The sequence below is a fragment of the Panthera uncia genome, chromosome D4 (genome assembly GCF_023721935.1).
Source record: "Panthera uncia isolate 11264 chromosome D4, Puncia_PCG_1.0, whole genome shotgun sequence".
Classification (NCBI taxonomy): domain Eukaryota; kingdom Metazoa; phylum Chordata; class Mammalia; order Carnivora; family Felidae; genus Panthera; species Panthera uncia.
In genome coordinates, this window is record NC_064807.1 from 64590037 (window position 1) to 64613140 (window position 23104).

At 41.2% G+C, this 23104-nt stretch overlaps 1 long non-coding RNA gene across 1 annotated transcript in view; it reads left to right on the forward strand.

Annotated features, from left to right (window-relative positions):
• The first annotated feature begins 12053 nt into the window (after nt 1-12053).
• Nucleotides 12054-23104, forward strand: part of LOC125920234 (uncharacterized) — a 107215-nt gene continuing 96164 nt past the window's right edge. Inside the window, exon 1 of the long non-coding RNA XR_007456990.1 lies at nt 12054-12505. This is a non-coding gene — a long non-coding RNA (uncharacterized LOC125920234). The remainder of the gene's footprint in view (nt 12506-23104) is intronic.

Genomic DNA, 23104 nt, shown 5'->3' on the forward strand with positions numbered 1-23104 from the left:
CAGGTAAACCCTTTGATGGATGAGGAAGATACTTTAATAGAGGAGAAAGCACTTTCCCCAATGGCCAGCTGGCTCACCTCATCTCTCTTCTGGCTCGCAGCACTGTGGAAAGATTCAGTGTAACAAATTATGGAGTATAGGACAGTGATCCAGCTGATGCACACTAATAACAAATAGAAGTGTTCTTCTTTTCTGTTTTGACCAGAGGCTACAGATTTCTCTTCTGGGGGTGAGGCTGGATCTTCACCACCAAAACATAGTTGGAAATGGAGTGGACTGATTATGAACGCCACTTTTCTTAGCAATACAAGTAACATTTCTGTAGTATATTTATAGCTTCAAAGCATACTCACCTACGCCATCTCATTTTATCTTATAAATAACTCTGTGAAGTAAGTTTCATTTTTTTCATTTTATACTTGAGAAAACTGAGGTTTAAAGGAGTAATTAACTGCAGAATCCCCACCAGGGTCTACATGACCATACTACCTTACTTTGGCCCCTCCAATAAATGTCAGTCTATGGCCACAGTTCCCACAAAGGTCTTTTTTGGGGGCACATCTCTGCCAAGCACACTCTAGGTTTCAATAATGTTTCTCCCTAGGAGCACCTGGGTGGCTCAGTCAGTTGAACATCCGACTTTGGCTCAGGGCATGATCTCACAGTTTGTGAGTTCGAGCCCCATGTCAGGCTCTGTGCTGACAGCTCAGAGCCTGAAGCCTGCTTCGGATTCTGTGTCTCCCTCTCTCTCTCTCTCTCTCTCTGCTCTTCCCCTGCTCACATGCTGTCTCTCGCTCAAAAAATAAATAAAGATTAAAAAAAAAAATTTTTTTAAATAATGTTTTTCCCTCCAGGCCAAGTCTATGGTCCTTGACATCTCTTAAAGGCCTGAAGGGCCCACTTGAGGTCACATGGGGGACTGGAATGAGGGCAGGTGTTAGGAGTGGGCAGAGCAGGGTGGCCCCACCAGCAACTAAGCTACAGCTTCCCTGGGCTTCAGGGGACCCTGTAATCTTGGTGTCTTGCTGTTTCTCTGCAGCTCACACCTGCAGCACCCTCTCATATGTCGCCTTAGACCCATAAGTTGCCCTCCAGCCATCCTGCGTATCCCATTCCTCAAAGTCTCTCTTACTTCTATGTCCCTCAAGACATCTCAGCCAGCAGTTAGGAAAGCAATTACCTACTGCAAATTGCTATCTCCTTGAGAGAATTTCCCACAAGGGAAACAACCAGGGGAGAGGGAGGCTTTCTTAATCACACCAAACCTGTTCCTTCATCCATGCGCAGAAAGCCTCCAGACTTGAAGTCACTTCCTCTTCCTCTGATAACTTACAGGTCTGGTGGAAGCTTTTCTATCATCAGTGGTCAACAAGCTTACAATCGTGCCCATACATGGAAGAGAGGGAGGGCCTTGCCTCAGCCTGGCAGTGCAAAGTCATGTCAATCACATGTATATTTGCCAGCTAGTATACAGATTTGCCTGTACTTGAATCCGACCTGCACCATTTGCCAGCTGTGGTACCTTGGGCAACTTACTTATCTTCTCTGTGACTCAGTGTATCCATCTTTAAATAGGGTAAATAGTACACATGGAATGGTAATGAGAATTAACACTGCTATATATTTAAAGTGCTTTGAATAGTTCCTTGTGCACACAAAAGCTATACATGGGATAGATAAAATGAATTTTAAAAATTACCTACTTGTAAAAGTATCTGCTCTACACTAGGTTTTTTACATCTAAAATTCAGATGTCATTTGCAGTTACACTGATCCTTCATATGCAGATAATAGTGGCTTCGATCTTCTTTTCCATGGATTACAGAAAAACCTAATAATCCCCCGGAAAGTTCTTTCAATTCCCAAGGGTAACTTACATTTCTTGATTAGCTCAGGCTCTAAAAACAAATTCTTCTTCAGAATTATTCTGCTTTGGATTGTTTTGCTCTTCTACAATAAATTATGTGACTGTGTCCCACAAATGTTTAACTGAAATTATATCCACACAAAACTTACCAAGGTATTCTTATGTGTAGCAACCTTTAATGAAGCTTTGCGGGAAAGACAACGTTTACATTACAACAGCCCAATCAATTTTACATTCGATATCAGTCATCCTTGTTCTTTATAGTCTTTAACCATGCCTACATGTTCAGATTGGGCTTCCTGCCAGGTTCCTCAATCCTCCTCTCTTATCCTTTTCCCTACTACCTTTCCTCCTCAACCTTTCACTCCCAGATTGCTTCAGACTCCAAATTCCTCTTGTTCCATTATGCAGACAAACCTGATGAGCTCTCTCCAGCCCACTACTTTTTCTTAGATCCTGGACAAACTTCTGCTACACAAAGAACTTGCTGAAGATTTGAAGTTATTCTTTTTAAGGACTTCATTAAATTACCGGCCAAAGATTAAACTCATCCTTGCCCTGCATTTGTATGAGGATGGGAAACAGGGACAGGATAGTTAGTAAATGTACATTATCTCAATCAGTTCTCACAGCAATGCTGCACAGTAGGTCTCTCTCCCTCTTTTATAACTGGGAAAACCAAGTCTCAGAGCACTTAAGGAATATACCCATGGTTATGTAGCTGGGAAGGCATGAGCAGAGTCAAGACCATGTAGGTCTGGCTTGGAATCCCTTGCTGTTTTCACTGCACCACACTGCCTTATAAGTTGTGCTAGGCCGTGGGAATCTAAAGGGTTCCTAGGTGATGGCAGAGATCAGAGGAGCCAAATGCAGCTCCTCCCTGGACCCTTCATCTTGGACAACCCCCAGCTGTGCTCCTGGCTGCCATCTTATGCTAAACGTCCAGGACTTCATATATGGTGCCCAGACCTGAGCCCAGACTTCCAGATGGGATCTGACAAACACACAGGAAAGCAGGACTCTCCACTTTATTCTTTACCCTGGATTTTTAGTAATGCAACCCGAGGTCCCTTTGGCTCCTTCAACCTACATTTCATTGCTGATTCATCCCAAGTTTTCAGGTAACAGAAATGCCTAAAACAAAAATTTTCCTTTAGCTCTGGAGTTAGTCCTAGGGTGAATCCTTGCTTTACCACTTCCTGTGAGAACTTGGACAATTCAACTCTTTCTTAGGCCCCAGTTTCCTCAACTGTTCTAAAAGAGACAATAATATTATTTATCTTAAAAAGTTGTTGGGAGAATTAAATGAATTAACGCATGCGAGGTGCTAACCCAGTACCTGGAACACTGTGACATTCAATAAATATTAGGTGTAATATTAATGATTATAAATGCCCATCATCTCTCCCACCACCAGACAAATCTGATCTCTGCATTTCTCCATCTCCCTCCATCTCCACGCAAGCCTGTTCACATGCACGTGCACACATTATTGGAAGGCACCCTCTAAAGCAGAAGGGCTGGTCTTAGAAGCCCTGAATTCAGTTTAATCACATGTTAGCTGTGTCTCCAGATGTTCAATCTCTCTCAGCTACAGTCTCTTCCTCTGCAAAATGGAAACCATAATTTTGTACTCACTTAACTCACAGATTCATCATAAAGATTACATAAGACAGAAGCTCCCCATTTTAAGACAGAAATGGAAAGAAGCTCTGCATTTATTGATACCTTATTTCCATTCCCCTCATAAAGTATGTCAGTAGATTTTTAAAAAAAATTTTTTTTTTAACATTTATTTATTTTTGAGACAGAGAGAGACAGAGCATGAACGGGGGAGGGGCAGAGAGACAGGGAGACACAGAATCGGAAGCAGGCTCCAGGCTCCGAGCCATCAGCCCAGAGCCGGACGCCGGGCTCAAACTCACGGACCGCGAGATCGTGACCTGAGCCGAAGTCGGACGCTCAACCGACTGAGCCACCCATGTGCCCCTGTCAGTAGATTTTTTAACTAAGTGCAGGATTTTATACTAATCTGTTAAAACGTATAGACTCATTTAGGATTTATCAGATTAACATCCTTCTAAGTGATTTCTCTATGTTCACATTTTTTTCTCATGTGATACACTTATTGGCTTGTGAGTTTTCGAAATCTACTCATATTAAAATGAAAGCATTGGAACCCTATCCCCATTGGCCACAAATTTTCTTTTATCATTAAGAACAAATCTGCACCAACTGGCTGCATTATATACTGTGCTGGGGGCAATGGCAGAGTCAAAGAAATATAGTTTGGGGTGGGTGCCCTCAAGCCTATTAGTATATTGGGGAAAGACCTTCATACTTAACCTTAAATGCTAATATCTTGAAACAGTTACAAAACCTTTCAAAGAAACCTAGGAAACCTCAAAATATCCAATCATGGAACAAACTTGTAACTTTGATGGTAATTCTCTTTAACAGTATTCCCTCCTGGCTCTGTATGAAATGGAGGAGACGACTGGGGGGGGGGGGGGTGGTCATCCAGACTAACCCCTACATCTAACAGGAGAAGGTGCAGTGATCCTGAAGAGAGCAAAGGACTTCATCCAAATCACTCCAGTCGGTGGCAGAACCTGGATGAATTCAGGCAGGCCTTGACTGGTTTGGGTTGTTACAGGACTGTAGGAATCAAAGTAGGAAGAAAGCGGGACAGGCCAAAGGAAGAAGAGGTACATTTTGCACACATCTGGTTCTTATTTCTTCTCCTAGACCTTGTTCCCTCCCCATCAATGGGTGGAATGTGAAGAGAGGTAGGACCCCTGGAGCAGAGATAACAAGGACCCCTGAAAAGCGCCACTGGGGGTTGTGCGGTTGGCACTTAAAACCTCGCCAGACAGCTGAGAGCGTCTGGGCCAGCGTGGTTTGTGAGCGCGCGGAAGTCCTTCCCTCCCCCAGCGCCTCGGCGCACGCCCCGCCCGGTGCCCGGCAGTAACCCCGAGACGCCCTGCAGCCTTGGCGATCTTCAATGTAGCCATTTGGGAAGAGAAAAAAATAGAGAATGTGCTCCTTTCCTCTGCAAACCTGGTCGTTAAGACGGGGCCCCTCCCGGGCAGAAGTAAGAACTTGAACTGTGCGCCCACGTGGCTTTCCGTGAGCTTGTGCTCCTTTCGGAAGCCCGGGGCTCCTTTCCTAACCGCCTTTGGGGGAAGAGGATGTGGGGAGACCAGAGCTGAACGCGAGCCAGCTGTGTGGGGGGGGGGGGGGGGGGGGGAGGTGAAGACAACCGATGGGGGGACGGGAGAATCAGAAGTAATGGGGAGTGCGGGACCAGGGGATGTGTGGGCGTGACGGCTGAGGGGTCCATGGTAGCCCCGACGGGCCTGAGATTGTGCCCAGTCCCGCCAGACCCAGAAATTAGGGCACATCCGCAAAGCACACACCCTTTATTTCAGAGGGGAACGGAAACCACTAAAAAATAAGCGCTTTGGACGCCCCGCCGGAGCCGGGAGCTAGCTGCGCGCAGGCGCACACGACTCGGCGTCTGCCCTCGAGTTACCCCGCGCGGCTGGCCGGGCGAACTAGGTGAAAGGTAACTAGCAGGCGCTGCTCCGGGCGACAGAAGAGGCGCGCGTGCGCGGCCGGGGGGGGGGGGGGGGGGGGGTGCGGGCTTGGACAGTCTGCTCTGACACCACCCTGCCCCCCAAGTTTCTCCGAGCCTGCACTTCACGGAGCTGTGGGAGTGGCAGGGAGGTGGCAGTGCAGGAGTCGCTGGGGTGGGGGATATGAGCAGACTTGGGAAATTCTTGTCACTCAGTCCTCCAGGGGAGGTCCCGGGCTGGTGAAACCACTTACTGAGCGCTATTTGTAGGCCCGACAAGGTGCTGGGCTTGTCACTGCGTTGTTTTAATTTCAAAGGGTGGCAACCCTTTGAAGGAGGCCACATAGCCTCACATTTATGAAAGAGGAAACTGAGGGGCTATGAGTTCAAGTAACTTGCCCAAGGTCATTCAATCTATAAAGGACAGTTTCCACAAATGGTCCCTGATTTGAGGTTTTTTGCTTGTTTATTGGGGGGGTGGGGGGGAAGGGGTGTTCTTTTTTTTTTTTTTTTTTTGGCCCTAGTGCTAATAACTGACACGTATGGTGCATTTTACAAGGCACCCTCCTAGAAATTATTCATTCTAGAATTATTCATTCTATCTTTACCTATTTCTCTTTTGTATGTGGACAAACTGACACTCAAGTTGTTCTGAGATCATACAGAGACTAGCAGAGTTGAGATTTTATGCCTCATTTTAGAGGAATCAAGAAAGATCAGGTTCCTCCACCTCCTATCCTGATGACCTATGGAGAATATGAGAGCTTCAAGCTCTACGGGATGAGTGGCCCAGGCCATGAGGAAGACAAGATGTTCTCATCATTGGAGTTTTCCTTTGATTGCTAGCTTCCATTACACAAAGTGACCACTCCTTCTAGAAGATATTTGGGTTGTTAGCTCATTGAGGGCAGGGCCAGAATGCACTGACAATGGTTTGTTGAATTTGTTGTTTGTTGGTGAGTTTATAACTAAACGAACACATATTCGACCCCAGACCACCCCAGAGGGAAGCTGCAATTGTGTCTGGCGATGGGTGAAGTGATTACTTTCTTGTGACTTTTCCCAAGTGAGGGCTCTTGCATTCATTCAGTGAACACACCAAGCACCCATCCTGCTGTGCACAGAACTAGAAAACAAGTTGGGAGCTTCCAAGGGCAAGAATGTCTTGCTTCTGCTGAAAACTCCATTCCGAGTCCTACACATCTGGGAGTCTGTCCACCTCCATGTGCATGGAAGCCATAGGGTTTCCTGTGAGGCAAGAAGTGTACCACTCAGGGTGGGGCATGGGACTGAATCACACTCCTCCCACCCTCACGCGTCGTGCCCCAGCTGTGCCTCAGAATCACAAAACAAAGACAGCTCTGCTCCTCTCCTGTGGAGGCCTTGGAAACAGGCAACTACCAAAAGGGAAATGCAAAGGAAGCAGAAAAAGCTGCAGAGCAGCCAGTCAGCCCCCCGCCCACCCTCATCTCTTTCCAAGAATCCCTTCTCCCCTTGAGTGTCCAGTCAGAGAATTGGAATGTCACTGCCTGTGCCCCAACACTGCGACGCTGCTCAGGCTGATAAAGACAAAGGCCGCAATTGGACTCTCTTTGCCCGAATGTAACCCTGCCTCACAGCCTCCCTGAGGTGACCGGGGGAGATCATGTGCTGCCCCATACTGTCAAGATGCTTCTGCAAGCTGCCTGCCTTGTGGTGTTGGCAGGAAGAAGGCTGCTTGGGGACTTACACTATCATGCTGGTGAGAGTCCCCTGTGCACTGTGCACTTTGCTACACACTTTTACTTGAATTCCCATTTGATCCTCCCCAGCCCCGTGCAGTAAGTGGTGCGATCCCCATTTTGTAAAGGATAAAACTGAGGCTTGTGAAGGGGTAAGTGATTTCCCCACATTTCACACCAAGTAAAAGGCATGGCTGAAACTCACCCCTCTCTGCTCTATGCCTTTAGAACCCAGCACCCCAATGGGGCAGGTACTTGGAGCTGGTTGGGAACATTGTCCCTAGATACTCACGTTCTTCCCCAATTATCCCAGAGATATTTCAGTAAAAATGTAGAAGTGAAATTCCATGCCTTATACACAGTTAAATAATAAGTGACTTAATAGAGGAACAAATGAATGAATGAGTGAAGGTTGAGAAGGAATGTGATTGAAGTCTCTAGAATTGTACTTGGCACATAGTAGACCCCCAATAAACACTGACTTAATGAATCAGTAAAAGAGGAAGAAGAAATCAAAATATAAGGAATGGAAAAATTTTGGTGTGAGGTGAAGATATTTTAGGAAAACAATTTCCCAACCTGAAGCTCACAGATAAAGTTTATAGTCCTGTTGGGATTTGAAATGCTCCTTTTTGAATCATCAGTGAAAAGTTTACTGGTCCCAAAAGGTTATCAGTAGATACACAAAAAGTGGATGCAGTTAAGCCATGGTTCGTGATCCCCTTCCTGTTGAATTGTCTCTTATGGTGCTTCTTGGGTGTGATTTGTGCTGCTGGTTTTTATCAACAGGAAAGGCCTTTCATTCCATTCACTAAGTGCTAGTACAGACTCTTTATGAAGCACTACATACGTTACAAAGTGCGTAAGATATGGCCCTTGCTCCCAAGTGAGGAAAACATGAGGTTTGGAGTCAAATTACTCTCACGAGGTAATTTTAAAGATAGCAAGAAGATTTAAAAAAAATGTTAAAAAAAATGTTTAAAATTTAAAAAAAATATTAGATTTAAATAAAAATGTTTATTTAGGGGCGCCTGGGTGGCTCAGTTGGTTAAGCGGCCGACTTCGGCTCAGGTCATGATCTCGCAGTCCGTGAGTTCGAGCCCCGCGTCAGGCTCTGTGCTGACAGCTCAGAGCCTGGAGCCTGTCTCAGATTCTGTGTCTCCCTCTCTCTGACCCACCCCCGTTCATGCTCTGTCTCTCTCTGTCTCAAAAGTAAATAAACGTTAAAAAAAAAATGTTTATTTATATTTGATAGGGGCAGTGGGGGCAGAGAGAGCCAGAAACAGAATCTGAAGCAGGCTCCAGGCTCTGAGCTGTCAGCACAGAGCCTGATGTGGGGCTCGAACTCACGAGCTTCGAGATCATGACCTGAGCTGAAGTCAGACGCTTAAGAACTGAGCCACCCAGGCACCCCAGCAAGAAAATTTAATAATATATATTTAAGAAGGAGGGGTTAATAAGTGGCAAATGCTATTAATCTAATTTTATTCAGAGAGCATATGGGGAGTGTTGTGCCAGGCACCAAACCTAGCCCTCTTTGGAGAAGGGGAACCAAAACCTTGAGACCGAGGAAGGATTATGGACTGGAGGCTTCCCAAGCAGCATGGAGCATGGAGGAGCAGAGTTTTACTGACCAGGTATAGTGTAGGAAGTAGGTAAGTGCCTCTTGGGCCTTAACCTTGGGCCATATCTCTATTGAGATATGGATATGTCACTTGAATGTGGTGGCTGCAGGATGAAGGAGCTTCCCAGAGCAGCTGAATCCTATGAGAACTTTGCTGTCTCATTGTGCTTGCTGTGCCATTTCCCTGCTCAGGTCAGCCTGAATTCATGGCAGCCAGCATTTGTTGAGTCTCTGTTGGATGCTAGACCCTAAGAATTCAGAGCAGGCCCAATACAAATATAAAATTTGCAAACACGGAATGATCTGAAGGTTTAAGAGGGCAGAAACCTAGCCTATGGGGGAATGAGAAATTCCCAAGGAGATACCCTTTGGCTGAGATGTGAAGGATGCAGCAGATTTTGCCTAGGATAGGGAAAAAAAAAAAAAAAAAAAAAAGGGTTTACACCTTTTGACAAACAAATCAACAAAAACAAGTGGAATTTCATTTTGTCCATACTACATGCTTTCTTTGATTTACCCACAGACTTGAAAGGGAAAGGAAGAAAGCACTAGGAAAAGCATCTTGACCATCTTGGAAGGAAAGTGGGTAGTTCAGGCTTTACGGCCCAGCTTTGACTTGTTTACTAGTTCTGTGGCCTTGGCTAACCACCTTCCCTCTGTGCTTGTTTCCTTGTCTGTAAAATAAGAATTTTCATACCTAATTCTCCTTCTCCAACATCTTTCTCCTTCCCCACCAGACGAGAGATCAGGGCTCAACATGGCTGAATTCATTTATTTGCATTTAGCCACACAACCTGTTTTAAAACTATAGGCCCAAGAAAGACTTCCAAACATCCTCTAAAACTCGGAAATTTCTGCTTTCTCTTTATCCATAGAAAACACTTGAACAAATGTCCATCCCTTGGGAACAGAGCAACTCTGTTAATTAAGCATAACCTTATTCTGTCTGAAGACTGTAATTACCCTTCTATGTAGATGCCCTGCCTTGAGAATTCCTCTGCTCTACTCCTAGGAGTAACCTGTCAGAGCCTGGCCTCTTTAAGGTGGAGACGCAGAAGGGCTGGGATCTCAGAATCTGTCCACAGAGTACAAACTCTGGTCCCCTGGGAAGTTGTTGTAAATAATTAGTGTAAGTCCTGTTTCTTTCCCTAGCCTCATGGCGGTTCCAAGGACAACAATACAGAGGAAGCCAAGTCTCTGAGGAATTTCCTGAATAATCCAAAATGCTCAAGTGTCAAGGAATTTCCCCACACAGCATCCAAGTCCAACGCATTCCGCATTTTGCCCCACTTCACACTTGAACACACTGTCGTGGGCACCCAGAAAATTGTAATTCCCAGGTGTCTTTTTTGTTCTGTTTTGTTTTTTTCCCAGAGTGAAGTCACTGGGGGTAACTGTCAAGGCTATAAAAAAGAAACAAGAAATTTGAATTCCACCTAAACTCATCTCAGTGGCTTAATGTTCCTTTGGGGGAGCCAGCAGCCATTCATTTCAAGAGCTCAGAAGGAGAGCCAGGTGACTGGGGTCCTAACTCTGTTTTCTACCTCTAACTTGATTTGCAGCTTTAGCTAAGTCATGTCCCTTCTCTGAGCCTCAGTGTCCACACCTATAAACTTAGAGGTTTGGATTAGTCAGCCTTTAGATTCTTTTCCAATTATCAATTGCCTCTGGTATGTATTTGGAGCTTTGCTACTTGCCCCCAAAGCAGGGAGAATTTCGAAACTAGAAGCCAGTATTCCAGAAAGCTCAGGAAAAGAAGACCTGTGAAAACACTGACATTTGTGGAAATCCAAGCACAAACACCAATCACAATCCAGTAACATAGTCCAACCAAGGAAACTATGTACTTGAGAACAATGAAAGTATATTTAGTTCTTTGTCAAAAGTTAAAACTAAATTTAACCTTTTTTTTTTTTTGCTAAATTTATTTTATTTATTTTGTTGTGTGTTGAGTATATTTTTTAAAGGAAGCAAGCACCTTTTATTAAAAGATTATACTGTGCCAATTTTTATTAGAGGAAACAATAAATTTGCTTACTTTTCTGCACAGATATGTATATTAGATAAGGAATGAGGACTTTTAGAGTGAATAGCTAGGAAGAACAATGAATTGATTTATGAATTAACCTTTTTTAAGCAAATAAAACTAGGAAATGGTTGAGTCAGTGTAGTGAACACTGTTGGTGCCTTATTGGTACCCGTCTGTGCCAAGCTGCTGTGAATGTTCACTGCTGATGGCTCACAGGAATTGCCCTCCACCTAATGGAGCTGACTCTCCTGGGAAGTTCTGTTCCCCTCATTTTTGGCCAAAAACTGGTTGATAAGGGGTTAAAGTATTTGGTACCTCACCTCAGGATGAGACCAACTCTGTATTGGGATTTATGCTTCAGAGCTATACTTCTCCTGACGTGAGTCCTATCTGACCACTTGCCCTTCCCATCCTGCTTCCACCCACACAATGCCCACACCGTAGAATCTCTGGAAGGATATACAAGAAACTGTTAACACTATTGTTTCTATGAAGAGGAACTACATGTCTGGATTTCTTTTCATTCCATATTTATTATCACAAATACATGAATGTATTATTTAATAAAACCAGTTGATTTTTAAAAGTACCACTTAGTATAGAAACGATATAATATACAGAAAAATAAAAATCACTTGTAATCCCAACTCTAAAATATACCATTTTTTATATTTGGTGTATTTTCTTTCTGTCTTCCTTCTATTTGAAGACATTTTGGTTTTGGTTTTTAAAATTTTTAATGTTTATTTATTTTTGAGAGAGACTGAGAGAGGGTGAGGGGGGGAGGGGCAGAGAGAGAGAGAAACAGAATCCGAAGCAGGCTGCAGGCTCTGAGCTGTCAGCACAGGACCTGACAAGGGGCTCGAACTCACAAACTGTAAGATCATGACCTAAACCAGAGTCGGATGCTCAACCAACTGAGCCACCCAGGAGCCCCAGAAGACATTAAAAAAAAAAGGGGGGGGGACCGTAATGTGCATATAGAGAGTTGTATTCTGATTTTTGGAATCAATTTTATAGCCTATTTTCCCCCATCAATAAATTTTATCCTAAAATATATTTTGTAATGGCTGTTTAGTTTCCTACTGCATAAACATACAATAATTTTTAAATCTGTTTCTTATTGATGGACATTGAGATCGTTTCCTATATTTTGCTGTTGTATAATGCTGCTAGACAGCTGTGAATCTATTGTTCCCTTAAAATCGATTTTTAGATGTGGACTTATTGGTTAAAGAAAATGGAAATTTCTGAACTTAAAATAATGAAATATTAAATTGTCCTCTTCAAGGTTTGAATCCGTTTACAGTCCTCCCAGCAGTGTATAGGAGTACTAATGAGCCCTCACCAGCACTGAATACAAGAACCCTTGGCATTCTTGGTTTGTCATTCTCAAATTTCCACTCCTCAGAAGCTTCCCAAAAGGTTCCTGACAAGTAGGAAATGGTAATTGGTTTGCGACAGGACTGGGAAACTGCCAGGACTGGCTGAGAAGGTCACTTAGCACTCAGGAAGTCTAGCTAAGGGCGCAGAGTCTGCAGTCAGTGTAGGAGCTCTGCAGCAGTCTGTCCTGACTCCATCCTGCAGTGTGGCCACTTCCAGTCATTGTTCCATCAATCAGAACGTTACTGGTCAGCAAAGGTCACTGGTACCCATCATCATCATCCCTGAATTTTTGCAAATTTGGGTAAGCTCTTGGTTTCCTTTGTTTCAATAGTGATGTCATAATATAATTTCAAGGTTATTATCTGTGGCAGAATTTATTTTAAACCCACATCAGTCACTCTACTCTAATATGCATAGACTTTATAAGGGTCTTACAGGGTTACTTCAATTTCTCAGTTATTCTTTAATACATTCCCTAGAGGAGGCTAGATGCTACACTGATATTGACAATTAGGTATCTCCAAATTCTGGAGCTATTCCTCACAGATGTCAAGGGGCTTCTATTATTTCAAATGACAGGGAATTTAAATATTTTATTGCGCTCAGGGGTGCCTGGGTGGCTCAGTCTGTTAAGTGTCCGACTTTGGCTCAGGTCATAATCTCGTGGTTTGTGAGTTAGAGCCCCGCATTGGGCTCTGTGCTGACAGCTGGGAGCCTGGAGCCTGCTTTGGATTCTGTGTCTTCCTTGCTGCCCTTTCCCTGCTCATGCTCTGTTTCTCTTTCTGTCTCAAAAACAAACAAACAAACAAACATAAATAAATAAATAAATATTTGATTGCATTCAGTGTGCACAGAACCCAGAACAGTAAGTGCTTCTAATGTCCTAACCCTACATCTGTTTCACACCATGTGATCTGGGTGCATTTGTGACCTTTATGAACAGGCTTCTAATTAGGCTGATAAACAAACAATCCCACAGTCTGGAAGTTCTAGGTTCCAGTGCAGGTTCTGGCCCTGAGTAGCTGGGAGTCCTCAGGGAACTCACTTCTCTGGGTTTCAAGTTCCTCATCTTTAAAGGATAAGTTTATTCTCAAATAGCAATTCACAAGCTAAAATATTTCTAATATTTTATTAGAAACCTAATATTATATAGATTGAGGTTTGACAGGATAACAAAGGGGACCCTTTTCTTTGTTTGGGCTGTGATGATGCAGGAATCCTCACAACTCTATGAGGTATGTACTACTGTTATCATGATTTCACAGATAAGGAAACTGAGGCACAGAGAGTTAAGTAATTTGCACAGCTATTTAGTGGTGAAACGAAGATCAAGACCAGGTAATCTGATTCCAGTATCAATAACCACACTGCTTATTGCTAATTCTAATTACCTCATACTAATTGGAAGCTCTGATTGACAGCAGTATGTCTTTAATGAAAAAGAGAAAATTAAATATTATTAACTAATAATACATTTAGGTATGCAAAAATTTTCCAGAACCTCAAGTATTCAGACAAAAAAGCACATTCAAATGTTTGAAAAGAATGAAAATGTTTGACCAGCATTGAATTAGATGATACCTAAATTCCTTTCTGGTTCTAATGTCTGTGAGACTGAGGAGGAAATATGGACATTAAAGAAAAACAACTCCATAAAACATCACTCAGACTGGAGCATTTATATCCTAAGAAGAATCAAAACACTATTTCTTTGTTAAATGGTGCAAACAAGTTTAATTTTAAAAACCGGTTATCAAATGAGAGTCAGTGGGCTTGACTATTAAGAAACCTTAAAGTCAAAAGCAAAAGGGTCTTAGAAATGCAATTTCATGGTTGATTTTTTAACACTTTAGTATTATGCTGGAGAATAATCACATACGGTTCTTACATTGTGCTTATCAAAACGTGTGAACTGCTTTATAAACGCTCTCTTCATTCCCCATAGCAATTCTGCAAGTTTCGTGACCAGGATAAATACAGTCAACTTAGATTACTTAATAGCAAGAAAGGGAAAAAAAGAGCCGAGGCAGGGTCTGTCTCCTACCTGCCTATCAGCCATTTCTAGACTAGAGCTGACACATGACAGAAGCTCAGTAAACATTTGTTCAATGGCTGAAAAATTCAGTAAGGGGCTACTGGATCCTGAGTAAATCTCCATTCAGCTGCCACCTATATGCATAAGGAAAGTTTAATACAATATAACGCCAGCCAATGCAATTAATCTTAAATCGCCATATGTAGTGCAGTGTAATTGCTAAGGTCAACAACTTTTTAAAAACTCTGTGACCGTACAAGCTATAATCCAATCATTACATTCCAAGTTTACTTTATCTTCTCCTCAGTTCTAATCCTTGCCTTGCTCAGAGTTTGCCTTACATTTTGCACATGTATAATGATTCGGCTTCTTATCCTGACATTCTTGGTAAAATAGAGAGGCCTGGATCTGAAGTCAAGTTGTGAATTAATGTTTTTTATTCAGAGGTAGGGGAATGACTTCTGGTAACCCCTGACCGATTTTAACATTGGGAGCAGCCCCACCCTCCCAATTCATTGTGCAATGGGGAAGTGGTTTGCTGAGCAGGCCTATACAAAAAAGGCAAAAACTGAATTGTACATTAAGTGTGTGAGTCATATCCCTTGATCCTTGCTCAAGAAGAATTGTATCTTAAACAAATGATGGAATGCATGGGCCAGACACTATTGTGGTTTCAGAGGTGAATAAGATGCAGTTCCAGCAATCATATGACTGGGGTGCTGCACGAGAGGGCTGGAGGGTAAATCAAACAGAAGAAAAAAATGCTCACAAATAACTATGATTCAAGGCAAAATATGATCAGAGCTCTCAATTCCCACCAGAGAGAAAAATTATTTCTAGTTAGAGGACCAAAAGGTTTCATAAGAGAATGTCATTAGAACTGGAATTCTCCACATTGTATAAGTATCTTTTGAGCTCTGCTGTTCCCCCAGACTCTGTGCCTGGTACTGGAGACTCAGAGACAAAACCAGCACATTTGTGCTCATGGAAAAGCTCCCAATCTAGCCATGGAAGAGAAACTTACAAAAAGAAAAGTCTCAACCCACCCTCGCAAAAGCTCTTTCAGGAAAAAGAAAAGCCATTAGAACACAGAGGACTAAGCAACTAGTTCTGCCTGGTTACTGCGTCACGGAAAAAAGGGTAAATAAGAGAGAACCAATGCATGACCCACACAGTGAAGCAGGTGCTTTGCCCGAGGCCTTGTACACATCCCTGTCCTTGATTCTCATAATAACCCCTGAGGCGCTTACTATTCCCCCACTTTATGGATGGACAAACTACAGCTAGAGTTTCGATAAGTTGAAAGTTGCCTAAAGTGATAAAACTAGTTAGTAAAGAAGTAATGAGAATCGAACTCTGGGCTGTTAGCTGTCTCCAGCTGCCTGAAAGAAAAGGTAAGAAAGCTAGAAATACAAAGGAATTTGTTTTAATGGCTTAATCACAAGCCAGGAAGCAGGACAGCCAAGCTCTTCTTGGAAAAATAACACAGGACAGCTTTTCCAGAGTGTAGGCTGCCTAATAATTCAGAACATAGCTGTATCAGAATATATAAACCCTTCCTTGAGACTGAATGTTTGATTGTTTCCAACATTGAGCCATTAAAAGGAGCTAACAGCACCAACAGAAAAGGGGGCAGGAAGTGATGGGGAAGACAGAGGTAGCTATTTAGATGTAGTGATAAATATGACCTCCCTTTGAGGACATAAATGGGCATTTAAAGTCATTAAGTTTTATTATTCCTAGTGCAGTAGGAAGCCAGAACATTTTGAAGACATAAATAAGAAATTTTATTATTTTGCATGTTGCTGTCCAGTCTTCCCAATACTATTTGTTGAAGAGACTGTCTTTTTCCCACTGGATATTCATTCCTGCTTTGTCGAAGATAAATTGACCATATAGTTATGGGTTCATTTTTGGGTTTTCAATTGTGTTCCATTGATCTATCTGTCTATTCTTGTGCCAGTACCATACTATTTTGATCACTACAGCTTTGTAATATAATTCAGAGTCTGGAATTGTGATGCCTGCAGCTTTGCTTTTCTTTTTCAAGGTTGCTTTGGCTATTTGGGGTCTTTTGCGGTTCCATATAAATTTTAGAATTGTTTTGTCTAGCTCTGTGAAAAATGCTGTTGGTATTGTGATAAGGATTGAATTGCATGTGTAGATTGCTTTGGGTAGTATAAACATTTTAACAATATTTGATCCATGAGCATGGAATGTCTTTCCATTTCTTCGTGTCGTCTTCAATTTCTTTCATCAGTATTTTATAGTTTTCGAAGTACAGGTCTTTCACCTCTTTGGTTAGGCTTATTCCCAAGTATCTTATGGTCTTTGGTGCAATTGTAAATGGGACTGATTCCTTGATTTCTCTTTCTGCTGCTTCATTATTGGTGTATAGAAATGCAACAATTTATGTACATTGATTTTGTATCCTGCATCTTTACTGAACTCATGTAACAGTTCTAGCAATTTTTTGGTGGAGTCTTTGGGTTTTCTATATAGAGTATCATGTCATCTGCAAATGGTGAAAGTTTGGCTTCCTCCTGGCCAATGTGGATGCCTTTTATTTCTTTTTGTTGTCTGATTCCTGTGGCTAGGACTTCTAGCACTATGTTGAATAAAAGTGGTGAGAGTGGGGGTGCCTGGGTGGCTCAGTCAGTTAAGCATCTGACTTCGGCTTAGGTCATGATTTCACAGTTCGTGAGTTCAAGCCTCGTGTTGGGCTCTGTGCTGATAGCTCGAAGCCTAAAGTCTGCTTCAGATTCTGTGTCTCCCTCTCTCTCTCTACCCCTCCCCTGCTCACACTCTGTCTCTCTCTCAAGAATAAATAAACATTAAAAAATAAATAAATAAAAAATAAATAAAAGTGGTAAGAGTGGACATCCCTGTCTTGTTCCTGACCTTCGAGGAAAAGCCCTCAGTTTTTCCCTATTGACAATCATATTACCTGTGGGTTTTTCATATAAGGCCTTTGTTATGTTGAGGTATGTGCCCTCTAACCCTACTTTGTTGAGGGTTTTTATCATGAAGGGATGTTGTACTTTGTCAAATGCTTTTTCTGCATCTATTGAAAGGATTGTATGGTTCTTAACCTTTTTTTTATTAATGTGGTGTATCACATTGATTGATTTGCAACATGCAAAAGAATGAAACTGGACCACTTTCCTACACCATAAACAAAAGTAAATGCAAAATGGATTTTGCACTGGGTGTTATATGGAAGTGTTGAATCACTATATTGTACACCTGAAACTAATATTACACTGTATATTAACTAACTGGGAGTTAAATAAAAACTTGAAATAAACAAAATTTAGACATGACATCCTATCACTTTGGCTGTATTCTGTTGGTCAGAAACCAGTTACTAACCATATAGTAGTTACAAAGTGATATGAAAACCATGGATGGGTATTACTAAAAATATTATTTTTAAATTTATAATAACCCTTAAAACTTAAGTGGGGGAATAACCACTGATAATATTTTGTTTTATCTCCTTCCCATTTTTTCCGATGTAAATAAATATATTTTAATGTTCTACTCTTTCAAACTTATGATCATATTATACAAGGATTATACCATATTTTTAAAACTTTTTATTTTAATATAATTTCAAATGTTTCCTACAGAAAAGTTGCAAGAATAGTAAAAAACTTTCATATACCCTTTACCCAGATTCACAAATACATTTTTACCTCATCTTGTTACCATTCTATCTTTATATGTGTATTCATATTTATACATATTATTTGGTATAAACCATTTGAGAGAGGAAGTCAAAGACATCAATATGTATTTCCTAAGAATAAGGACATGGATTTTTTTTTTTTTTAAGTAGGCTCCATGCCCAGCACGGGGCTTGAACTCACAACCCTGAGATTAAGAGTTGCATGCTCTACTGACTGAGACAGCTAGGCGGCCCCATTGATTCTTTTACATAATCAGAGTACAACTATCAAAATCAGGAAATTTAACATTGGTACAACTCATGGTACACAATCTATTTTCAAATCTCACTAGTTATCCCACAAACATCCTTTATAAATTGTTTTTTCTTGGTCTAAGATCAAATCTTAGGTGCATTTAATTCTCACAACTTTTAATATCTTTTAATTTAGAATAGTTCCTCACCTTTTTTGTGAGTTTCTTGACCTTGATATTTTTGAAGGGTACAAAACAGTTATTTTGTACAATGTCCTTTGACTTCGATTTGTCTGATCAGATTTTTTGCAGTTTTGGCAGGAATACCACCAAACTAATGCTGTGTATCCTTCTCAGTGCATCTCACCAGGTGACAAATGATACTAGTTTGTTAACTAGTTTGTTAACTGTGATCACTTTGATAAAGTAGAGCCTACTAGTTTTCTCCACTCTAATGTTACTATCTTTCTCTTTATAATTAATAAGTAATTTATGAGGAGGTACTTTGAATATGTAAATATTCCATTCTTCATTAAACCTTCACCCACTGGTTTCAGTATCCATTAATGATTTTCTACCTCCATCATTCCTTCTGTATGTTAGTTGGCATTCTACTGAAAGAAGAACTCTTCCCCTTTCTTATTTTTTATGTATTTACTTATTTATTGATTGATATAAGTATGGGCTCATAGATTTTAATTTTATAATTAATGGGTTATAATCCATTACTATCACTATTTATTTTGATGCATAAATTATCCCATATTTGGCCAGTGGGAGCTCTTCAAGTTGGCTTCTGTGTCCTTTTGATACATTCTTGTTCTTTAAGAAATACCTTACTTTTTTTTTTGTTGTTGTTGAGCAGCAGACAAAAGTTTATTAGACTATAAGATTAGAAAAGAAGAATAGTAGGGAAGTTCTCTTTGTTCCTTACTTTGTTTTACAAAGATGATCTGGGGGGCGCCTGGGTGGCTCAGTCAGTTAAGCGTCTGACTTCGGCTCAGGTCATGATCTCACGGTCTGTGAGTTCGAGCCCCGCGTCAGGCTCTGTGCTGACAGCTCAGAGCCTGGAGCCTGCTTCAGATTCTGTGTCTCCCTCTCTCTCTGACCCTCCCCTGTTCATGCTCTGTCTCGCTCTGTCTCAAAAATAAATAAACATTAAAAAAAAATTTAAAAAAACAAAAAAACAAAGATGATCTGGATTCATTTTGTGCTTCTCTGACACAGTCCTGGAATTAGCTATTTCTCTAAGGATCTTTAGTTCCTTTTATTGGAAAGTGGTATTTACTTCTTTTAATGTTTTTTAATGCTTATTTATTTTTGAGAGAAAGACAGTGTGATTGGGGGGGGGGGGTCAGAGACAGAGGGAGACACAGAATCTGAAACAGGCTCCAGGCTCCAAGCTGTCAGCACAGAGGCCAATGCTGGGCTTGAACTTGGGAACCGCAAGGTCATGACCTGAACCTAAGTCAGATGCTTAACTAACTGAGCCACCCACGTGCCCCGTGAAAAGTGGTATTTAGAAACCAATTTCTGGGTGATAGGTGCACTCATTGTTACTACTTAGTCATTCCTTCTAGGCCCTCTCAGCAGACAAAGCTAAGAAATATCTATATCTACTTATAATTATTTACATATCCATATCATTAAAATTGTATATATCCTTCTACTTATACATAATATATGTTAAGCATATATATATAAAAACCATGAATTCAAATTAATACCTCCAGTACCCATCCAACACTTCAGAGAATACTCTCACCTTCCACCTATTCACATCTGTAACTTTTCTTCAACAGAGAAAAAACTGGCTTCCATTATTGTCTATATATATACTCACTTGCTTAAGCTAAAATATTCAGGAAGTAGTTTCAGAATTGCCAACTCAGACCACTACAAAAAGTAAATTTATCGACTACAGTTCAATATGTGTTTATAGTTCTGGGTTTGTTTTTGTTTTTGTTTTTTTTTTTTTTGAGATCTCAGTGCATGACACAGACAGTGAAATGTGTAAATCCTACATGTACAATGTGATGAGTCCTAACAACTCCTGTACCTATTTTCAACACAAAATGAACAATTTCTCATGTCATTAGAGGGTTTTTCAAAAGCATGAATGTTTTTAAGCTGGTGATTATTTTATAGTATGGATGTATGATAATTGATTTTGCTATTCCTCATAATTAGATCATTAGTTCTTCACTTCACTGAAGAATAGAAACATTCTTCAGTGTTTTCTATTAAAAGCAGTGCTGCGATGAATACCCTATTAACACTGTTAAAAGGAGAATGTGATTATCACTGGGTAAGTTATAGTTCTGCTGCCTTTCCTATACTGAAAAAGACATTCTGTTGAATGAATTAATCAAAATTTTAAGATTAAAAGATACTCCAATTGTTATTCCTACAACTAAATTTGTTCTGGCCCAGTGTATTCATTTTTTTGTACCATTATGTCAAATAACTACAAATGAGGTGACCTGCAACACTAGTAATTTATTTTCTCATAGTTCAGGAAGTCAGAAGTCCAAAATCAAGATGTTGGCAAAGCTGGTTCCTTCTGGAGTTTCTGAGAGAGAAACCACCCCCATGCTTGGCTCCCTAGTACCTGAGAGCTGTTGGCAAACCTTGGCAACCTTGTCTTACAGGTGCATCACTCCAATCTCTGACTCCATTGTCACAGAGCTTTTTTCTCTGTGGGTGTTCACCAAGTATTTGGATTTGGGGCCAATCAAAATCCTGTAGGACCTTATCTTAATTTAATTAATCACATCTGTAAAGATCCTATTTCCAAACAAAGTCACATTCAAAGGTTCCAGGTGGACATGAATTCTAGGGGAACATTATTCAACCCATGCCCAATATGGCTAGTCCCCTTTGCAACTTCATAATCCCTTGTCTGAACTATTGGGATTAAATGATTTTATGTTTATTTGGTTTTTTTTGAGAGACGAACAGAGACAGAATGTGAGTGGGGGAGGGGCAGAGAGAGAGGGAAACACAGAATCTAAAGCAGGCTCCAGGCTCTGAGCTGTCAGCACAGAGCCCGACATGGACTTCGAACTCACGACCCGTGAGATCATGACCTGAGCCAAAGTCGGTCACTTAACTGACTGAGCCACCCAGGTGCCCTGGGACTAAATGATTTTAGATTTAGATTTTAGAAAGGTAATTTAGGGTATATACTATATATTACAAAACCACCCCACCCAGTGAGTCCTGAAGCAGCACCCTAGAATCAAACATATTACTATTTCTGCAGTGAAGTATATGCATATTCATACCAAACAAGAGAAATAAAGACAATAGTTAGTTTCACATCATTTCATGTCTAACCTTGCTCCCAAATAAAAATGATTTTGTTTTTAATTTTCAGAGTTTTGGGGATTCCAGAATTGCAGATTCTGAGGTCCTAAATTTGAGCCCATTTTCAGGTGGCAATATTAAAAGTCCAAATCAAAAAGCTATCTATTGTAATGGTATAAAGCAAAAGGTCCAAGTACATCAACCTATGAGTACAACTGTGGTCACATTATATCATTCATACTTAATATTTACCAGCTCCAAAGCCATTTCTACTCAAGTAGGATTTCCAATACATTAGAAAGCTCTTCACTCCTCAGATACTTCTGGAAACTCCCAGGGCAGATATAGAGTGCCCACAGTACCATCCTGTGATGGTACTTGTTAGTATGGCAACTGAGACAGGAATTTTAAGCTGGGAATGAGCATGCAGAAGCCCTCCTCTAGGTGACTTCCTGCTGTCCTAATCTGCAACTACTCTTTGTTCCTGGAGCAAGAGCCCATTCCCAACACCATCATCCCTCCTGTTTCCTCACTGCCAGGCTTGGCAACAGATTGCAACCAACAACACTTCTATGAAATGAGAAGGAAAATGTGACCCCTTCCTGTAATCAGCTCAGTTAGAGGTTAGCCCACACATGACTTCTAAAGTATTACAGAGTTTGCTAAAAGAACTCTTCCAGTTTGTCCTCACAATCCCTTTTCTCTACAAGTTGTACTCATGGTTCAGGATAAATTGTTTAGTGTATTCTTTTCCTGTTGTTGTCACAACAACGACGAACCAAAAACTTAGTGGCTTAAAACAACACAAACATATTATCCTCTGGTTCTAGAGGTCAGAGTTTAAGATGGATCTTATGAGCTAAAACCAAGGTGTCCACAGGGCTGTGTTCCTTTCTAGATGCTCTAGAGGAGAGTATTTCTTTGCCTTTTCCACCTTCTAGATGCTCCCTTCATTCCTTGGCTCATGGCTCCTTCTTCCATTTTCAAAGCACATCACACCAAGCTCTGCTTCCATTGTCCCATCTCCTCTCTCTAACATTGACCTTTGTGCCTCCCTCTTGTAAGAACTCCTGTGATTTCATGTCTCCCTCCCCCAGCCCATTAACCTTCCCATGTTGGTATCATCGGCAAAGTCTCTTTTGCCATGCAGGGTAATTATATTTGCAGGTGCTGAGGATTGATATGTGAACATCTTTGGAGGGACATTGTTCTGACTACCACATGCTGTACTTAGAACCATCCTTCATGCCCCACACTAGCCTACTTTGCCTCCGTAGACCCTCCCTCACAGTCTACCACGCACCCTGAAACCATCCCTTCAGTTAGTCTACCTCTCTACTCCTGACCATCTCCAATTCATCAGAAATACGTAGCTAAACATAGGAAGGAAAACAACATAATTTCCCAGCCAAATCTTCCCAAATTTTGTTCAGATCTTTTTCAAGTTTCCTTTGATTCAGATGATGTTTTGAGATTTGATGGAGTGGATGAGGACCCTTGGCTCTCTGAAACAACAACACACACAAAAAAACCACTTTTATTTTGTCAAACACTTCCTAATTTACAACTGACCCTCACAAAAATCTAGTTAAATATATAGAGCAAGATTTTTCTTCCCATTTTTATAGTTAA